This window comes from Cataglyphis hispanica, chromosome 8 (genome assembly GCF_021464435.1).
Source record: "Cataglyphis hispanica isolate Lineage 1 chromosome 8, ULB_Chis1_1.0, whole genome shotgun sequence".
In the NCBI taxonomy this organism is placed as follows: Eukaryota; Metazoa; Arthropoda; class Insecta; order Hymenoptera; family Formicidae; genus Cataglyphis; species Cataglyphis hispanica.
Genome location: NC_065961.1, coordinates 6,219,727 through 6,237,106, shown reverse-complemented (window position 1 = coordinate 6,237,106; position 17,380 = coordinate 6,219,727). Strand labels below are relative to the sequence as shown.

Genomic DNA, 17,380 nt, shown 5'->3' with positions numbered 1-17,380 from the left:
GATGTTTAAAAATATATTATTTAATATTTAATATTTATAAATCAAGCTTGATATACTCATGAAATGATATATAAAAATGATCCATATAGAGTTAGAATGTATCTAAAAAATATAGACAAATATTTCAAAAATGTCAATAGTGAACGTTTAGCAAGGTAGTATGATTTATGAAATTATCTATCTCTTTATTGGAAAACAATTAGAGATAAATCGAGGTAAATAAAACATAATATAATACAAATGCATCTCAATAGCCTCAATTTGCGGGCGCGCACGTGTGAATAGTTACATTATGATCAAATACCCAGAAAAGTCATTTATATTAACATTATATTCTCATCATATAATGGAGAGCTGTATATCGATCACGCGATTTATCTCGTAGAATATCTTTACACGCTTACGATTTGCATATTGCGCAATATAACAGATGTCCGCAATTAACGCCTATTTGTAATCGACTCGATAAGAGATTCTATAAATAAGCTAATTTTTTTCCTCATTGTTTTATTACGCGGAAACATTTTTGAAAAAACATTGTAAATCAGGCGAACCGCAATGGTTATCGTCGATATTATTTTACGTGCTGCGTTTCCTTTTCTCCCATATAAGAAAATTGTAATAATATTCTATCGTATCCGCGCTATTTTGATAATAAAGCAAGTAACAAAGCGAAAAAAACATGTGATCTAAAAATAATTTACTCATCTACAAATCTATTTTGTAAAAAACTTTATCATTAAGAACATTTAATTACTAATTATGTGATTCAATTTTTAATTTCTTCATATGCAAAATTAGAATCTTTTATGATAGTTACCTTTACCTTAGAATCGCCTCTGCATTAAATGAAATGCTAAAAGATAGAGATATGTATTTTTTTTTTAAATTAATGAATCAAATAATGTGTTTTTATAAAATTATAAAATTAATCTTTTGCTTACAACTCTTTCTTATTCTCTAATTATGTAATTAGATTATTGTTGAATGGAAATTAATACATCAAAGTGCAACAACGGTGTTAAAGATGTATATTTCTTTTCCGGATTAGTTAGATACGCTGCTCCTGAAGTCGCAAAAAACAAGTGCGCCTTCATGCTTAAAGGGAATGCAATTTCGCCGTCACGTTCGTCCGCGATTGTTTCGCGAAGGAAACTTCGTGCTTGAAAGAGCGGATAATTGGCTTGAACCATCGCCGAAGCAGACTGCGCGCGGTCGGAATTTCTCGTCGAATCCCTCTCCTAAAGTTGCAGATGCTCGATTACATAGGTCTATCGTACAAGGAATTTTAATCAAGCAGAGAAAGATCGCGTTACATGTACTAATATTTTATTTTTAATGCGATTTCGCGTCGATAAATAAAATCGCAAGTTTCGATGGATCAAATCCTTTAACTTATTTTTCTTGTAAAAAATTGGAAAGTTTATTTGAATAAAAAAAAAAAAAAAAAATTATTAAATTGTTAGGCACACACAGAACATTATGAAAATAATATAATAAAAAGTTTTCAACACTTTTTTTTTTCTGCTAATAATGTCTACATCAATACTTGCATATTACTAAAAATAAAATAAAATATCAATTTTATTTTACATTGAAAATATTCCGTTATTGTTATATTGAAATAACTTGCTAAGTGTATTGACGAGAAATATTCGCGATATCAATTCTTTCGCCCGTATTCAAATAAATGATGCAATTCCACACGGATATTTCGATCGAAAATCGAATCGCACGTTCATACAAGCGGTGTAATCATCGCACTAACGATGTAAAAGCGAAATATCGTGGAAAGAAGCGCGTTCGGTGAAATAGGATTCCGAGCCTCGATTAACGCTTGTGCCGTACTCATAAGTAACGTGCGTTGATTACGCTCTGTGCGTTAATTATATATGTACATGCGAGCACACGTGTCCTGCTCAAACTGCGCGTTCGTTGGAATGCAATATGTATTACTCGCCAATTTTCCACGTGCTCGAAATAAATCAGTGTCAATGAGCAAACTTATACTGTTTGACGATCGAATAAAAATACATTTTTTTAATATAAAGAACGTATAAAAATTACATCATACATTGGTTATTATAGAAAAGTTATGTAAAATATAGATTACATATAAAAATTATTTTTTAGATATATATATTTTTTAGTTGTCTCAAAAATTTTCGATTTTCTATAATCAATACAATAAAGAGAAAAAAAGAAATGAAAATGTTTTAAAAAAATTAAGATTAATAATGTCTCTAAAATAATAATGATTGTACTAAATATAATTATTGATATTATAATAAATTCATCATTTATTTGTACAAAATTATAATTCATCTAATTGTAAAAAAAAAAAAAAATAAAAGAAACATTTTTAATATAAAATGTAATGAAAAAGAGCTCTTGCTCTAGCTCACTTAATTTTATTTTATGTTTATGATAAAAGTAATATCCTGCACAAGAAAAGTCTGTCTTTACATATGCATATGTTTCAACACTGATTTTGATTTCTTGCGTAAAGTGCGCGTCAAAGAATTCAACTAAGGTTGCCACTTGGAAAAGCTTCCTGGCGCAACGATGCGTTGCAGAGAGCACCGGAAAAGGTGTTGGAAAAGAGGGTATGACGTTCACGGGAAAATGACGAGGAGAAAGTAAGGCCAAAGAGGGGGATGAGAATCCGGAGATAAAAGAGACGCGGCGCGAGATGTTGAAAACTGAGTCGGCGAGATTGGATGCAGTTGCATATTAATCTCGCTGTAGGAGATTTGCGATAAAGTCAGAGAACCTCCGACTTATTTATTTGTATCTCTGCATGGGAGAGGGATTACTTGAGATGTACATTAGATAGTCCTGAGATTCAATTTGCGGACGATGGATTTTACGCGGATTAAACCGGGAGTATATATATTATTGTGCCTCGCGTAAAATTATTCTCGCTAAATATATTTTAATTCGGAAATCTTAGTTTGATTAAAGGTATACATCGATAGAAAATATTAATACAAAAATCTACATATGTATATTTAAAACCTCTATAATATAAATACACATTTGTGTAACTTAATACACATGTCAATTCTGTTTTATTTATTTCAATTTTTCTCTTGGAAATATGCCGTTGAATACGAGGCAACATAAAATGACAATATAACTGCGGCATAAAAAAAAAAAAAAACAAAAATTACATTTATACATACATTTATATTCAACAACCTTAGACAAATAATTTTATATACATTTGACAATATTATAAAATTAATATCGGGAAAATGTTATACAATAGAATTTGGATTTGCAATGTCTGAGCAACATATTACATTACAATTAGAAACGTCCGAGCGAGCTTCATGCGACCTCTTAACCCGAGGGAGTTAAGAGAAAGGTGCTGTGCCGGAGAATGACGCATGAATAACCGCGTAAAGTTGTACATCTCGCGCGATGGCGGAGACGTTACACTTCGTGTGAAAGTTTCACAGGGGAAATCCGTGTGGCATTAACGGCGGAAACGCGCTGTTTAATCTCTCGCCGTATCGGGGCGCAAAAGCGTGCAGTAGCGCGTTTTGGAATTGTCACCGGTTGACCGAATACGATTCTTCGTGGTCCAACGGCGCCAATTCAGTTATCCATATAACGGCAAACGCATCAGCTTGTATTTCCGCAAAATGCTCGTTGCGGTTTAACGTCGCATATTTAACACCGTAAAGATACATTTGCGGAGCATCTGCGGCTCGTGCAAGAGAATTATTAAAGAATGTTTCTCGCACTGTGTTTTTCGTGTTAAAACATTTTTTTTATTGACAGAAAACGATCGAGAATAAGATATTATTAAAAACACAAAGTATAGAAACTTCTTCGAAGATTAATTAATTAAAACGATCGCTCATTTTTACTCGTTTATGCCAAGTCAATCGATATCTCAATTCTCGTAAAAAAAGAGGGTCGTCAAAGAATACAAACGTCAGAATATTCTACAGATTAAAAGAGAGTCAATTTTTTTTTTTATTTATTTTTCGTTATTCTTTGCCGTTTTTACAATTGTCAATTGCGACGTATATTTTTTGCCCTTTCGTCCGAAAAGAACGTTATTGTAAGGTTGAAGAGGGAGTTCCGGCGCGTTGCCACGCTTGCGAAATCCTCGCGCGGATATCGTTGCGATGCAGCTTTCCGCGGTGCGAGGCCGCGGATTTGCGGATCGCGACAAATCCGGTATTTTCTCCGGGCCGTCTCCGTGTCCCCGTATATATCATTCACCGCGAGCAAAAATCCCCGCGCTTTATAGAATAACGTTTCAAGCGCGGCGCGCGATACTCGTGCGACGCGAATTTATACCACGATAAATAAGCTTGCGCGAGCGAGAATCCGCGATAGAGCTCCTCTTGGCAGATACTCTAATCGCGTATGCGACGCTCACTGTAAGCTCTTATCGTTATGCTGCAAACTGCGAGAGGGAGACCGTTGGTCGATGAATTGTGGAAGATGTTCTCCGGGACAGCTGTAAACGCGCACGATGCACACAAATGTGATTTTTATTATAAACTTGACAATACAATTCTTTTATATGATTCGTTAATTTTTATTGTAAGCTAAAATGTATAATTTAAGATTTGTAAAATGAAACAGGTGATTACTAATGAAGTACTTCAAATATGCATTCTTTATAAAATTATAATGTTGTGTTATTTAATTTATCATGATTCGCTCTATTTTTGCGGTCAAAACTACGCTAGTTAATAAATATCCAAATTCGAAAAAGTTTTAAAAATATTTGCAAAAATTAAAAATAGAAATTATGGCAAAATTTGATTAAAGATTTCTCAATCGTAAAATCGTAATTGGATCGTTTTGTAGCTTTTATTTTTTTACATCGCTTTTACTAAGACATCTTTGACAGATGATTTCATTATCACGATACTGAGAATCGCTTTCCAAAAAAGAACTTTTCACCGTTTATTTATAAATCTTCGAGTAAACAGCAATTCGGTGGTGAAGATGCTGCGGCATACAACGATATCCAACAATGGATCAAATTCAAATCGTTTTAGAGTCCTACTGTACATGTCACAACAGTCAGTATTTCGTTTCCGGAACGCGCAAAATCAATTTCCGACGCGTAAATAGAACTGCCGTCTGCCGGTGAACTCTATTGTAAAACGGATGCGTATGCGTGTGGCTTTAATGCATGACACTTTGATGTCAGCAGTAACTCGAATCGCCAAGTTCACCGAACGAATAATGATCATCATCGAAAACTCATAACAATAATCATCACCTACAAAAGTCTAATCTTTTTTTCACAAATGATATAAAAAACAGGATATAATAAATTATACATTAAAAATAATTTAGGACATACACCAGAAAATTATTAATGACCGAATAATATATATCGCTCATCCCGCAGCTAATTTTAAGATAAAATAAATGAATTTTATCATCATATGTGGTATGTTTATTTACACGGGGAATGCAAGAAATCTCGAAGATTTCGAAAAATAATTACGCCGTGCCAATATAAATCTCGCTAACAATTTATTAAGTGGAAGATCTATCGAATCGAGCGATGTGTCAAGAACGTAATTCCTTCTTTACTAAGATGATAAATGAAATCGAAAATCAAGACGGCAATCGCAAACATTTATCACTTCTAAGCCTGAAATTCAAACATTCATTTATCAGCGATATCTGATACTGTACTTTCAAGCAAGATTTGGTCAAAAGAATAATAATATCTATTATTTATTACGTGAATAATTGTTCACACACAATTCATTATTTTTACAAAACTTCCAAGCATTCCAATATTCATTTATACGACATTTATATTTTACAATATTTTATATGCGACAAATCGTGATAGATATACATCAATTAGCAATGTAAATAAATAGTCGGTGAGTTAACAGAATTTAAAAAAAGCTTACCTCTACATTCTATAAACGTAGAGACTTTATTTCAGTTTTATTTTAATACAAACGTCAATCGAACATCCTGAGAGATTCCAGAGCAATAATAAAATAAATTACAATCACGATAGAATATTTATTTATTTGAATAAATTGAAATATAAATATATATATTTAAGTTTCTACAAACGTAATCACATAGAACAATCTATCGTAAAAATTAAAACATTGAAAAACTTGATCATATTTTAGAGTATTGCTTTTAATATATCTTTCTTGTGTAGAGGAAAGAAACATACAAAACTAGATAATTTTTTTTTTATATTATTTTCTGTGTTCCTTAGTATACTTCTTCAATATTTTTCAAACATTGAAAATTCTAAGATACTTAGTATGTCCGATTGCGGCAATTTTCCCGATCAAAATATGAACGCTCAATCCTGCATGAACCCTCAGGTACATTTTTGCTACATCGCGCATTCCATAACCAGAGATATGCAGCCCCAGTGAATATATGGGCCGCAAGCTCGCTCGCTTTTTTGTGCATTTTGTTATCCGCGAGCATACGACAAAGGTACAGCATAACCGACTGACTACAAAGATTAGTTGCGGACTGTGTGCAATGTTCTCGCGATGGCGTTTGACGAGATCAAAGCCGTTCCACCGCGAAAACAATGTCCTCGGCATTTTCAGTTTGTCAAACTAACATATATATAAGGTATAAAAAAAAAAATATAAAAAATATCACTCGGAAAAATTTTCTGCAATTAGAATTAATTTTTCAAATGTATCGTATGTATTTAAAGACATAAAATAAGAACTCGGAGATTAATTATGAGGTCTATAAAATGATATATATTTTTTGCGCATATAACATAGGAACTAATATAATATAATAAATTCGTTATATTGAATTTCGTACGAAATCTAGAATCAAACGAATAAAGATGCAAATTATAAAATTCATCCATGTATTTCCGGCGAATTTTTTTATATATCCAATGCTCGCATTCACTGATATTGTCTATAATCGATTGCTTTTCGTTTCTATCTCGATAAAATTTATATAATAAATTTTCTGCTTACCGAATAACGGTCGTTGTCAAACACAGCATTATTGTGTTTCATCGGCGCGTCCTGTTTACCCCGACGAAAAAATGTCGATAGGCCTGTGTGACAATTAAAATCCTCAAATAGTCAATATACATATATGGGCGTATGCAAGAGAACCGCTCATGTCGGCGCCTTCGGTGCGTCGTTTTATACATGGGAAGGTTGGAGTTTTCTGACATTCATCGGAATCCTTATAGTTCTGACCTTTTTACTTCTATTCTACTATTATTATATATACGTATGTAAATTAATAACTGTGTAAAGCCGATTTATTGAATATTGTTTCCTGAAAATTCTATCGCGATTAATTAATAAACGATGCACAGATTGAAAATGCATCGGAGGTTATACGATTCATATTTGTGTGTTTGTAACGACATCATAATTATAGTTATCGCTTTATATTTGTGATGTAAATAAAACTAGATAAATTTTATACAGAAATAATATTTTATGATCTATAAATAAATGACGAATATATGCGTTGAAATATTATTTAATAATGTAGTTGTAATTTGAGAAAAATTATATTTTTTTTTTCAGATTTTTCTACTTTTTTAAAATAAATTGATTAGAAATTAATTATTTGTTTAAATTTCTCGTTGAAAAATGTTTAAATTGAATGAATCAACTGCTAAGAACATTTATATTAGATCCAACTTGTAAAACGTATGATAACTATAAAATAATACACTTTAAAAGCGTAATATTTTGCAAAAGCTTTACAAATTTACAAACATTTAATATGTTATAAGTAGTAGAAATTAAAAATCATTTATTTTTAAGTACATAGTGTGTGATAATAATAATCGCGTGAAACTTTTCAGCATCCCTCGTTATAATGGTATCGCAGAATTAAATCAAACTTATGAAGAAGTGCGAAAAGACTAAGTAAATCAGAGTTCTTAAAGCAATTGAGCAATTACCATAATGAAGAAATTATTCAAGAAAATCTTCAACTTCTCGTTAACGTAAGCAGCAATTGAATTATGATCAACATAATATTCTCAAACGCAAAACATACATTTACAAAAAAATTAATATACAATTAAAAAAATAAATGTAAAAGAGATGTATATTAAAAAATAATATATGGACATATATCTTAAATAATTTACTTAAATCGAGAAAAAATACCGACTTATTTTAATATAAGTTTATTAAAATCATAAAAAAAATTCTATATCATCATTTATTTACAATTAAAAAAAGATAAAAAAATAGATGCATCTCTTATTTACTTAAAAGCAAGAATTCTACTTTTCCAGAATTACACTTAAAAATTATTAACGGCAGAGTTATTTAAAAATTAATGAATCGGCGCGATTCGTTTTCATTATTTGTGCAATCATTACTATTCTTATTAAGTAGCAAGTAGACACATTTAAAAATTTCGGAAAAAAGACATTCGAAAAATAATGAAACAATACAATAGCTTGTAATAGAGAAGTTTCTTGGAAATAGGATCACTCTTTAGTAAACTAACAAGCGTGGAAGCGCGTAAAGTAAATCCAAGCTTCGAATGCAGACGTGGCAATGGGTTGATATAACTGCCGAGTAAACGAAACTTCAATTTACGTTAGGATTAAACATTAACCGCTTAAGGTGGCAGGAAATCTTATGCTTTCTCATACTGTGCACCCCGAGTATGCCGGCACCATTTCTCCGTGGCTTAAGACCGTCTCAGAGTCCGTTTCGTGTATTTTGGTCTCTAGGATTTCCGGATATGCACGAAGACATATAAATCCGGATCAAGGTTTCTATTTAAAAGGATAATGGAAAATATATATATATCTAAAATCTGTTATGGAAAATGCACATATGTGTATGGTGTGTGTATGAGAGATGAAATATTAATAAATTTAAAAGAAATATTATTTCGTTGACAAAAAATCAAATTGAACCTTTGAGTATATGAATGATACAAGAGTGTGATCACTTTTCATGTGACCAATTTGTGAATTAAAATAGACATCAATTAAAATTAACTTAATTAAATTGTTTATTAACTCATGTATAATTTCTTTTCAATTAAAATTATCAAAAATATGTATAAAAATATGTGTTATATTTATAGTATCATTTTTTATTAATTATGTGTAGTGAGTTTAAAAAATATAACAATTTTCATATAATTTGCTGCTATGAAATGTAAATTATTGTATTTCTCTCTCTATATCTCTCTCTATATCTATCTCAAATGCAACATCTGTACGTAACGAGCAATTTAATTTCATTTGTTCTATTATAATTGATTTAATTACATATTAATGTTTGCATGTCACATGCAAACAACACTATTCTATTTAGTTTTATTAATTGCTTGCATTCGTGATTACATGCAAAATTTAATTACGTCTATTTACAAACATTGCTAACTATTTTTATTAAAACTATTAAAATTATTAAAAACATTTGATATCAGATTATTGTAAAATTGAAACTAAATGACTGGCACGGTCATTCGTTGTTATCAATATTTTATGAAGACATGTCTAAAATATCAATCTCTTTAGTATAACATTTTTTTTAAAGATAAAATCATATAATATATTAATCATATAGTGCGTTAATAGAAATAATTTTTTTATTAATATTCCTTTTAAAGAAGGTACAGCTTAAAGCAAAATGAAAACTTAAAGCGATTCTAAAGCATCTTTCATCGTAAAAAGGAACAGGTTAACTATATAACTTTGTCTCCTTCTTTCAATTAAAAAGATTTAAAAGAAGTAACTGAAAATTTCTTGTTTTAGAGGAAAGGAAAATCCTTTTAATAATATCTCGAATTACATAAAGAGAGTTTCTTTTGAATATCAAAAAGTTACGGAAAAAGTTAGCATACACTCAAATTTATATTAAAAAAGAATCGGCCATCAGAGCTGGTCAAAGAATTTTATACTCAGGAAAAATTAGTGTGAGTTTTGCGCCGATATGAAACTATCATCAGATTTCCGCTAGAAAAATAATAATATTACTGAGTAATAAATATCCTGCAAAGAGTTACCACATACCTGGGATATATCGATCCTAATTTCTATTCACGCAGTTCGCAATATCTTCGCTAACCAGAAATTCATAACGAACGACCGTTAGATGATGGCGACCACGTACTTGATTACTCCAGGCGCGTATACATTTGCAGCGGCCGCGATTTATGGTTGCGCTTCCGGCGCGGCCGGAAACGGACGGGGAACGCGCCGTTGGGCGATGTTGCGCAGTGTGGAACGGAGACGTGGGGCTTCCGACGAGAATGAATTATTCGGTTGCCGGCTATCTTTCGTGGTCGACGCGAAACAGATACAATCCTTCAAGGAAGAAAACCGGTCGAGAATCGACGACAGACGCGAAAAGGCGAACGAAATGAAGAACCGCAAGCAACCACGCTCGTTTTATCGCGCTGTATAGCTTCTCCATCGAGGATTTATGGTACGATTCTACGCGTTGCTGCTGATTCATGCAATTTTTTTTTTTCCCCTTCAAAAACGATGTAGTCGCTGACACACACACACACACACACACATATATTGCAATCATTCTATATTATATTTTTGGACAGTAGCAGATACATTGTGTGCATTTTTCCATTGTTTACTCTTTATGGAAAATTAAAAATAATCTAAAAAAAGTGATTGACAGAAAATTTTATTATCAGAGGAATATAAAAATAATATAAAACCTAATTTTGCTATTAAATTAACAATTTTATTTTTTTGTTTTATTTTTTTCATACACGAGTTACACTAAAGATGGAATAATTGGTTACATTGGTTACACTAAAGATGAATTAATTATAATTTTATTATATTTTAACGCTGAAACATTTGCTATTTTATAATTATACAATTATATATTACAATTATATAATTATAAAATTTTACAAATATTATATATCTTCCTGATTTATTTATTCGTTTAAATATGTTCAATGCATATACCTTAATTATATAATAATTTTGTAAAATTTTGACAAACTATATTATTTTTCTTCACATGCACATACAAAGAGATATTTAATATTCTAAATAAAAATATATTCAATGTTACGCGTAAAATTAAATCATGAACAATAAAATTTCACGTTATTGTTACATTATTATTTTACTCAAAATTTATCAAATATTGTTAAAATACGCGAATGAAACAAATTCTGCAAGCCACTGCCCGATGTCGCAAGTATTCTAGCAGCTCTTCTCTTGTATTACCATCTGTTGGAACATTTTATATCGAAATATTCCAGCAACTGCATTTTGAACTTTCATCGATGGTAGATACTATTAAACTGTTGAGATTACACGTACCAACGATGATCGGTCATGTCAACTCTTCTGTTTTTGAATTTATAGAATGCGCATAATAAATACCAAAATTTGTCTGCAGCTGCAAGTCTTGTAATATCTCGTTGATATCTGAAACAGAAATATTTTATCGATTGTTAGCAAAAGCACAGATATCAACAGTCAATATTATGCAAATGGAGTATTTAATATCATTTTTGTGTTATCAATACCTAACTATATTATCTTATGATGAAAATTTTTGATATGTCTAAAGAAAATTTTAATGTTATTCAAATCATAAAGTCGAATATTTTAATTGAGATATGTGAGTGTCATGAATTTATGATATCATTTATGTATCAACAATCAATAGAAAATAATAGTCTAAGACGAATAAATTAATAATTAAATAAGTATAAATAGTAAATTATTATAAGTAATATTACTTGTTGATTTACATTTATATATTTACAATGGTACAACATCAAATATATAGATTGTTTCTGAATAAGTGAGAATAAATATTACCTAATATTATATAAGCGTTCATCTTTCACTTATTGTATTCTACATTATTGACAAGTGATAGAAGCTATCAAAAAAAATAAATTTTCGCTTTATAAAGTTTTATTTAAAGTCTCCCTTTTCTTTTTTAAATCATCGTCTATTTTTCATCGATTTAAAGCGATTTAAAGCAACTTTACGTCGGGGAGGATTAAGACGATCCCTAAAAATCTCTCTATTGAACTAAAATCATGATAAGGTTTAAAAGACGAAATATTCATCCTTTTTCATAAAGGATTTTAAATTCTTTCATCGACATCGCCAAAATTCGAGAGTGGCGTTAAGATGCAGAACAATTCATGACTTGCACCTTATAGGAACATCAGGGAACGTTTTGATGAATGACAGGAAGTCAAAGAGAACTGAAAGGGGAAAGAGAATTCTATTCAGCGATTAATTGTTACGCCATTACAGCTTGAGTCATCAAGCGGCCTCTCCGCGTGACTCTCTCAATAAGTTAAATTGAGTGTGAATAATATTCGGAGCTGTGGGTCCCTTCCCGTCGAGAATTCGCACCTTAATTCGTCTCTTTTCCTCGTTTAGACTACCGCATTCTCCAACACGATATCCCAGAGTCTCTGCTTTCTTTCCTGACGATTTTTAATTGATCGTTAAAAGAGCTTTAATTCATTTCGCCGATTATTTCGTGAATAAAGTCGATTTCTCTTAATTTTAGTTTTTCTCAATTTTATACGTTATTACAAGATATCGATCGATTTCATCCGCGAATCAAATGTGATAGCATCATGATACGATGATAACGTTCTTATTTATTTAGATAATATAAATATAAATTAAAAAAAAATATATATATATAAATTATAAGTATAAATATAAATACAATATAAATACAAAAAAATTTCTCTTGCATATTAAATATTGCAGTCGTAACTATTATTTTTTTGGATTAAAGTGCAATCTTAAGCATTCGTAAAAATGACGTTATGCCATGGGTTTTTAATGTAACGGCATACCAAGAATTCCGTATTCATTGCAAGCACGCTCATTTTAATTAATTGTTGAAAGAGAATTTTAATTTACTCGCGTGTTAAATATTTCAAGAATGAAATAGCTCCTCGTCTCCGATCTTATATAAGAAAGTTTTTCAAATTATTCTTACTCTCGTAAGATTATCATTTAATAAAGATGTCGCTGTATTCTCGAAAACTGTATAAATATTCCGTAATATAAAATAAATGATATCGCTTTATTTGTAAGATTCTCTCATCGACGTAATTAGCATCACTTAATGAAGGCTGCAAGATGATGTTATTTTAATTGCGAAGGTAAAGCAGACAGGTGATAACGGTTCCTGTCTTTCAATGAGAGTAATTAAGAAAATTGCATCAATTTCTCAAGAGTTCAAACACGCAACTATCTTAGAAAACGATGCTATGTCTCGAACGATGATATTTATTCGTCAAAAGCGAATTACTATTTTCATTTTCTTGGACTTGCTAATTAAGTGATTGTTATTTCTCGTTTTTACGCAATAAAATATATTATTACTGTAATTTTATTGCTCTGCAAGAATATATATCGCATACGCAGCAAAATACTCTGGGTAATTAATTATAATAGTGTAACGTAACAGAAATTTTCATAATGTACTATTTTCCATAATAATTGTTATTCGAGCTTTGTAAATTAAGAAAGAGATAAAAAGAGCTAATTAAATCGAAATATATTCAGGATGAATACAATTCGTAAGATGTTAACAATCCGTTACATCGGCGTTAATCTACAGTATAGGATTCGTCTTGGAATCAGGAACAGCAAGTTTCCCACATTAATTAATTAACCGGCGTTCTAATCGAACTTCGTTGTTTAGTAAACCGCGACTTCCAGCATCGTTTACGATTTCAGTGATCACGTTTTATTGTACATAGTCTATATATCTTTCTATGTCTGCTTTTGTAGAAGCAAAGATAGAGACGGATTACTCACGAGATTGTTCAAATATTTATTTATAGCGATTATTCTCGATGCAAGCAATTTCTTTTCGATAATCGATATCTTTGTACGAAGAATTTCTGCGCGAATAAAAAGAAATCGACGAATTGAATATCGAAGAATTGAAAAAAAAAAAAACAATGATTTAAATGACGTGTTCTTTTTTAACAAAAAAATTGTGGAATAAAAAATGTATACTACGAATAAAATTAATGGTGGACAATCGCGTCCATAATTCCCAGCACGGTCAATTAAAAATGCCGGGCTCGTTTATTATCTTACTTATTATTACGAGCACTGCTTTATTTCTCCGGCCGCGAAATTTCTATTGCTTTATCCGGCTCGTCTCTTGCCCCGGGGCAGATATTATTCTTATATCCTCATGGTTTCAATGTTACTCCTGGGGAACCATCTCTCTCACGAGGTATGCACGCTGTATGCAAACCTATGTATTATTTCAGTATTCCATACTGCGCGATATTGTGTCAAAAACGAGTGAATCTTTAATATGCCGCGTCGTAAATCTCGCATTCCGTTTCGTCTACATCTCATACCCCGCGAAGCCGTTTATACGTTATGCGTTATTTACACCTACAACATCATAGTGCTCTTTCAATAGTGCTCCTTAACAACGTTTCTTCAAATTATATAAGTCTATCGGCGTGCCGTCGCTAAACCAAGAAAAATAAAATTTATCTTTATTATATCTTTCTTCAAATCATCATTATATTTTTGATGTTAGATAAAATCTTGCAGTGTCAATATTATAATTATGTATTATTCTATATGTATCTTGTATATATATATATATATATATATATATATATATATATATATATATATATATATCTGTAATAAATCTTACTTTTTTTACTATCTAAAATTTTTGAATTTTTACAACGAAAATCACAATAAATTTAATATTCTGTAGTATTTATATGAAGCAACGTAAAGTAAAAGAATCAATATGGAAAATTCTATTTTCGAGAGTAAAAATCTTTAACGCAGTCTCATTATCAATTCTTTATTTACTCGATATTTTTGATACAAAAGTTCGTTATTGAAATTTAAAATTTCAAATGATAAATCTAAAGATTCGCTATAAAATTATAACTTGATTAAATAGATAAATAAAAAGTGTCACAGATCTCAATAATGTAATTAGAGCAAAACGTCATTTTTCGATTAGAAAGATCGTCGTTTATAAAACGTATCTCAATTAAAAAAAAAAAAAAATGCAAAATTTTCACGACGCCCTTCAAAATATATGCTGTAAAATTCGCAAATTAATCGCACGACTTGCATTCATATCGAATCAACTCCAATCGCGATGTCTCATGCATTATTTTATGTATATCCTCTTGTTGATGTCTCTTCTTTTTTTCGCGCAAGAACAACAACGTAAACAACGCGAGCATCATTCCGCGCGTGTACCGTGCGACTCATAAGTATCGCGTCGAAAATGACTGAATCCGTCGGGGATTTGTTTTCCATCGCATCGCGTGTAAAGGATACGGATGCTCGAAGGCAATACATGCCACGACAGAGGTATCCGTACACTGGTCCCATCCATCTGATCGAGATCCCGCAATCCTTTGATCCTATTCGGATTCAAAGTTCGTAGGCTAGGAGCACTACGAGCACGTGAGATCGACAAGTTGGGGAAAGTATTGAACTTGCTATCGGGATTTTTATCATTTCATCGACTATATGTATGCGCAAATATTGTCATGTGCACTGAGGTGTGTTTCATCTTGATATTGAATTATATATCAAAAGATATATAAAAAAATCTTTAATATATACTATATCTTCAAATTATGTTTGCAAATTTAGTATGCGTGTGTGTGTTAAACTATATAATTTTATCATTATAATATGCGAGTTACGATTGAAAAAATTAATAAAAATATTTAATAATATAAATTATTATTAATTTAATGTTATGTTATTATATATCTAGTAAAATGAGATAATTATTATTTAAGATCAGGTATACATACATTGTACATATATATATATATATATATATATATACACATACATTGTTTTTTATTCTTTAAATTCTCTTGCTTGCTTGGTGACGTCAATTCTCAGTCAATGCTTCAAGTAAAGAATTTTTCTGAGAAGTAAATATTAAAAATACGACGACATTCATTTCTATTCTTGCGGCAGCATAGACTCGTGGAATCTTGTCGAAACTTATCGCAATCTCGAGGAGCGAATACTATGGCCCGACAGCTACCACCTGCTACTCCCACAATATTATTCTCGTAAAATTTTTATCAGAAGTACGTCGAACACCGTGGCCCACTATCGCTTGAACGCGTGTTGCACTTAAAAGCTTTAGGAAATATATATAATATATAATGGCAATATCTGAAGTCTGTGATACGATATTAATCTTTTAGCAAGATCGCGGCTCGCTCTCGCGCGTGTTGATATATTTTGATATTAATATACAATAACTTGGTCAAGAACTTCGCAGAGTTGTGTGTGCAGATCTCGTTTGTCCGAGAATCTCAGTCGCCGTGTAATTCAGGAACGAAACTTTGTATCTTGAAAGTATTACAATATGATTATGGATTACACTGAAAGTATGTAAAACTAGGCTTTTCGCCATACTTTAATTAACAATAAATTTTTTTTAATACGTATACATATGTATGAAAATTATACACACTTATTTACATGATAAACACGCGAAACACGCTGTCAAGTTGTTTTCAGAAGATAAGTAATAACAAAGTTTCACATCAAATTTAATTATGTTACATTTTTGTAAAAGATTTCTAAAATATTATTATCTTATTATTTACTTTTATTTTACAACAAATTATTTCTATTTTAACCATCGCGTTACATTTAATATTTTAATATAAAATAATTATATAAGTAGTGGCATTTCGCGAATGCATTATGAATTAATAAATTTAAAGCTTTTTTAATCGCGAGATTTGTTGATCATGTGTGTCACACATCATTTGAAAAATGTCGAATTCACATGTGATAAATAAATATACAAGACCGGAACTCAAACGAGAACTTCTCCGAAATAGAATTTTCTAGCACGACGGCTCGGAGAGACGCGAATATTTCTGTACGTACGCAGAGTTCAAATTATCCTAAAATTACACCAGTCCTCGTCCGTATATTTTGCGTCGCTCTCCCTCTCACGCATCACGTTGATTACACTTTATGTGCATCTCTCGCGATCATAATGCATGTTGCATTACGAGGGCATTTAGTGTATCTCCAAATTGTCTGTGAAGTCAAAGATCGCGCAGTAATTATAATTGCAACTGCATTTTAAAAAAACCTCTCGCACGGGGCTCTGCTTTGTTAGACCTATTAGAGGTTGTACATTATTAAATTTATTTTATTTACAGCATATAACACAAAGCATTGCGTCTTGCAAATAATATCGCGACCAAAAATTTTAATTCTTTGTCAAAAACTTTGTGTGTAACAAAATGATAAGGTATATAGGCCGAGATATAATTTAAAGCCGGCAATTGTTGAAATAATATTCACAAGTTGAAGAAGCAACTGAAAAACTTGATATATAAATTAAAAGTTTTT

At 31.0% G+C, this 17,380-nt stretch overlaps 1 protein-coding gene and 1 long non-coding RNA gene across 7 annotated transcripts in view; one reads left to right on the top strand and one right to left on the bottom strand.

Annotated features, from left to right (window-relative positions):
• LOC126851567 (lachesin-like) overlaps positions 1–17,380 on the top strand; it is a 132,661-nt gene that overhangs the window by 6,345 nt on the left and 108,936 nt on the right. The window lies entirely within an intron of this gene.
• The window catches only part of LOC126851595 (uncharacterized), a 282,884-nt gene continuing 276,502 nt past the window's right edge, over positions 10,999–17,380 (bottom strand). The window contains exon 5 of the long non-coding RNA XR_007687717.1: positions 10,999–11,410. This is a non-coding gene — a long non-coding RNA (uncharacterized LOC126851595). The remainder of the gene's footprint in view (positions 11,411–17,380) is intronic.